Source organism: Salmo trutta, chromosome 33, assembly GCF_901001165.1.
Source record: "Salmo trutta chromosome 33, fSalTru1.1, whole genome shotgun sequence".
Lineage (NCBI taxonomy): Eukaryota > Metazoa > Chordata > Actinopteri > Salmoniformes > Salmonidae > Salmo > Salmo trutta.
This window is the reverse complement of record NC_042989.1, coordinates 27,765,004-27,769,962: the sequence shown is the minus strand read 5'-3', so window position 1 is coordinate 27,769,962 and position 4,959 is coordinate 27,765,004. Positions and strand designations below refer to the sequence as shown.

At 41.2% G+C, this 4,959-nt stretch overlaps 1 long non-coding RNA gene across 1 annotated transcript; it reads left to right on the top strand.

The window, feature by feature from the left end:
- The first annotated feature begins 2,308 nt into the window (after positions 1 to 2,308).
- LOC115172784 (uncharacterized) lies at positions 2,309 to 4,705 on the top strand. Its single transcript, XR_003871489.1, has 2 exons — positions 2,309 to 2,448; positions 3,174 to 4,705. It is a non-coding gene; the product is annotated as an uncharacterized LOC115172784 (long non-coding RNA).
- Positions 4,706 to 4,959: the final 254 nt, after the last annotated feature.

The following is a 4,959-nucleotide window of genomic DNA, read 5'->3' as shown; positions in this document are numbered from 1 at the left end:
TATTGAGGAACGGGGTCAGACTGATAGAAACCTCACTGTGAAGAAGTGCCAGCCAGTCCTCAGGGAGAGCCCAGAGAGGACGGGGTAAATATGGAAACAGCTGAAGGCTCAGAGGCTCAATCATCTTATGATGAAGTGGGCACTGATTCATTGGGGTCACCCATGACCTTGCCCCGCCGTTCAGCCAAGGAGGCCCAGAGAAATTCTAACCTATAACACTTTATGGCTGCCAAGCTCTTATCAGGATACAAACTAGAGATGCTCAGATGTGTATATATTTTCTTGTTTACCTTTACTATTCCCAGTGTGATAATACTTAGTGGGGTTGCGTCTTTGCCCATAAAGGTAGACTGGGGATGTCTATATAGTTATATGACTGTGAGCCCAGTTTTCCCAGGTGTTCTCAAGACCAGAACTTGCATCCTCTGTGTTTGTTTTGAGGCCAGTGAAATATTTGGGACAACATTTCGTTTTTGCAGGGGGGTGTTGTAAGGGCCTTAATCCAGTTGTGTTCCAGCCACTAGGGGGTACTCTGGTGAAACCCATGGGAAATAAAGAAATATAGTTTAAGTGAATTGGGGAGAGGAAGAAAAATGAACAAAAAGTGCTGTAAACTGCTGTTACATGTGCTGACATGATTAAAAGTAAAGTAAACGGTCCCTTTCGTGTTGTAGTTTATATTATAAACTCATAGAAAGGGTAACACTAGCAAAACAGTCCTGTAGCGTAGCATTCACGTCATCTGACCATTCTTCAATTCACTACTGAAGGGACACATGAATGAAATTGTATTGTGGTAAATAGTTTATATTTACCGCAAGAGGTCGATATAAGACCTGTTTCTGAGTAATTGTTTTTGCCATTTATCAAGCAAAATATATTTTATTTTGAACATAAGCTAGACTACCTATAGGCCTAATATTGTAGAAAATGTCCCCATCACATTCAGGGAGGACAACCGGATAAACTCTGAGGAGGAGAGACCACAATGGTATCAAGCTTTTCAAATTATAAACCTGTTATAATATTCACTGACCGTTATATAAAAAATTCAGGCTATTTGTATTACTGATGTCACACCCTAAGATGTAAAGGAAGAGACCTAATGCTGCATTCATAATCAAGTGTGAAGGTGGTAATTACCAGTTGTGAAGTCGTAGATACCAGTTGGATGCATTCACATGCTTTGAACTCATTTGGCTAATGGCCAATAAGATGTGTCAACCATAAACTAAAAGTAGGCTGCCGCTATCATAATCGCAAACAAATTATAGTTACATTTAACTGCCGAAAATGCAGTTATCAAGGTAATTTCCTAAGAACATGCTATCGGAGGTCAGCATGTGGAAGAAATTGGAGCTCAGGGAATTATAGACTAGTTTCCACTAGTAATTACAAGTTGGAGGGGCGTTCATGTGGATTCCCACTTGTGCGGTTTATGGGAGGTTTCGGATAAACTCATAAAGTTAAATAGACATCCCATCATTGTCCCATTATGGCATCTGTGAAAGCACAGGCAGCACCATTGAGGCCATCTCCATTTTGAAGTAGTCAATGTTCTTAAACTACTACTTCTGAGTTGGCAAGCAAACATAAAGGGTGTGTACTGCCACCAGGAGTGTGATGTTTGAACAAAAAGCCAAGGTTGGCGATTTCCTGCCACTTGCAGTTATGTAATGTTTGCTCATGAAATCAAACCAAATTTTATTGGTCACATACACATATTTAGCAGATGTTATTGTGGGTGTAGTGAAATGCTTGTGTTCCTAGCTCCAACATTGCAGTAATATATAACAATTCACAACACACACAAATCTAAAGTAAAAGAATAGAGTTAAGAAATATATAAATATTAGGACGAGCAATGTTGGAGTGGCGTAGACTAAAATACAGTAGAATAGAATATAGTAAATACATATGAAATTAGCAAAGCAGTATGTAAACATTATTAAAGTGACTAGTGTTCCATTATTAAGTGACCAGTGATTCCATGTCTATGTATATAGGGCAGCAGCCTCTGAGGTGCAGGGTTGAGTAACCAGGTGGTAGCTGGCTAGTGATGAGTGTAATTTATTGGCTGATCCCGCCTGCCGACCTGGATAGAATTATGTGATCCTTCCGTAACCTATAGGATGTCCCTCCCAGTTGACTACTTAAAAATGGTGAAAGTCCTCAATAGCGCTTGGGGGACTAGAGTCCTCTATCTATCTCTATGGAGACAGGGAGACAGGATAGGCAGTTGGTTTTGGGGATTCGCACTGTTGACCCGACGTCACAATCGGGGGGGTTATAAAATCCCCTGAATTGATACCTCAGTCATTCGCAGTGAGAAAAGCCATAGACAAGGCAGTCACACCGTACATAATTGGAACAGAGAAAGAAACAGCCAACAAAATGACGACTGTTTACATTGGATTCCTTCTCTTTGCCATGCTTTTTTCATCACAGGTAAGAGCGGTTCTTCTATAATAACAAACTCGTTGCCATGTTTGATTTTAAGTGAACCCAGTTGATTTCATTAGGCTACCTACCCATTCTGGAAAGTAAAGGCATTTCAACAAGTGCAACATGGCTATTCCTCTTTTTTTTTTTTTTTTTACGGTTTCAATCTAAAATGTTTGATTTACTAAATGTATTTTCTCATTGACAAACGAATGATGGCGCGGGTAATTGGCCTCCAGATGTTTTCAGTTAGTCATTTAGAATGTTTGGCGACCTAGTGTGCCTTAATGAGTCCAGAGGCATGTGAAACCGTAATTCCTCGTTTCAGAAAGTCTTGACGTAAAGTGACTCAAATTACATAAACCTACTTGAAGAGGGACTACTTTCTCTCCACTGCGCAATTCAACTGCAGGATGTTGTCCGTCACCCTTTAGACCTAGACTATGGAAAACGCATTTCCCAGAAGGTGATGCCACTTAACACTACGCATGTTATTGGTGTTAAGTACATCATGTTAGAAACATATTTCCATAGGATTGTCTTATGCCGCACCCATTTGTGTGCCTAAATCTAAACTTTACCCATATTTTTTTTTTTGTTTTGCTCTTTGAAATGAGTTTGAAAGTGATTAGATGTATTTTCCCGATTCGTCAAATGTTTCAGTTAACTTTTTACGTTTCTCACATCTGGCCAATGCCAGTCAGTGACGTGCCCCTCTGCTCTCGTTTTAGGTCCATGCGCAAAACGCTACCACACAGTCCCTTGCTACGAATGTGACCAAAGCTGACTTGACGAATTCCACGATGCTCAACGTCACTACCACGAACGTCACTACCACGAACGTCACTACCACGAACGTCACTACCACGAACGTCACTACCACGAACATCTCCACCACGAGCATCTCCCCTCCTCAAGGAGCCAGTGTGTCCTTGCAGTCCAGTGGGTTCACGCTCCTCATCCCTGTGGTGGGCTCACTCCTACAGGGCTGCTTCTAGAGTGTTCATCTGCACTGAACAAACGCCTAAGACTAACATCTGCAGCCTAGATGTGCAAATGTTTTACAAAGAGCACATTATTAATTCTCGGAATGTAGCCATTTGCGCACCTAAGCTGTGGGATTCGGTGGCACGGACAAGAACACTTGTTTTTTTCATTGATGGGATTCTTGTTTGTGCACGCACCTCCTGGCTGCTCAAACCGTAGACCTACACTCTGTGCTCACTGGCCCCAAGCCCATGGCGTGGCAACAAGCTGTCTCACTGCAGAATGGGACATTTGTCCATATACCTTTGCGGTTGTTTAGGCATTAATTCACAAATGGTTTAGGTTTGGGATAGGGTTAAGACATTTAAAGTGCCTAACACTGGGATTGAACACATGACTAATTAATGGTAATAGTGCTCACCATTGCCCCTAGTGGCCAATTTCGAAGTAATCTCCTGACATCCTGCTTACCTGGAAAGATGTCTAATTTTGCAGTGGTTCTTCAGTGACCTGGCTGTTGCCTCCATGGAGGCAGGCCATGATGAGGATCTATTAAACTCTATTCTTTGACTCAATTATGGTGTAATTGCAGACCGCAATTCATGGAGTTTCTAGATATCAGGAAAAGCACATTGGTGCCTGCTTTTCCTGATAAAGAAACACCCTGAATTTGTTAGTTCTGGTGTTGAGACTGATGGTTTCTCGACATTTGTTTACATGGCAGGTAAGGATAATTAACGTGGCTGGTTAGGTGACTTGGTGTGCCAGGTTAGGAGAATGAGGTAAAGGGTTAGCTTTAGATACTGTTGTCACCAACGTGAACTACATGGCCACGGACCAGTGGTGCGCGTCAATGGTGTAACTTGATTTCATGAAACGCACATATCTGAAACACCCCTACTCCTTTCATTCACTTGGTCCCACTGTTCCTGATTTCAGACAGCAGAGTTTAACTTGTGTACATTTTGGCTGTGCCTGGAGAAATCAACTGAATAACTGATTGAGGTGCATTGTGGAAAATAACAGCCTGTCTGATCTGTGGCACTTATGTCCTTAACAGTGCTATTTTTACTCCTGCAACTGCAATGGATACTATGTCAGAGGCTTGATGAAGCCTACACTTGTGAAGAAATTATTGAATTTTATATTGTAAACATGTGACTTATGTAAGTCAGTGATGCTTTTAGATCTCGTATGTCAGGTTCAATAAAGCTTTGAAATGTACTTGTCATGATATTTAATGTCCTTGTACAATAAAATGTGACATTTAATATAACTGACTTATCCTGTCAATTCCAAAGCTTGGCATGTCAACTCATTGGCTTTTCCATCTGTCTTACGTCCAATGCAGCAGGTCTTTCTCAATCAAATTACTGGTTAACAATTGTGTGCCTTACAGAGATTATTCTATAAAAATGGTCAAACTATTGGCTGCTTAACAAAGGGCAAGAATTTTGCTAGAAATGGTGGGGAAAATTGTTTAATGGCGGTGTTTGGAACTTATTGGTCTAACCAATTTAGTGGGACTTC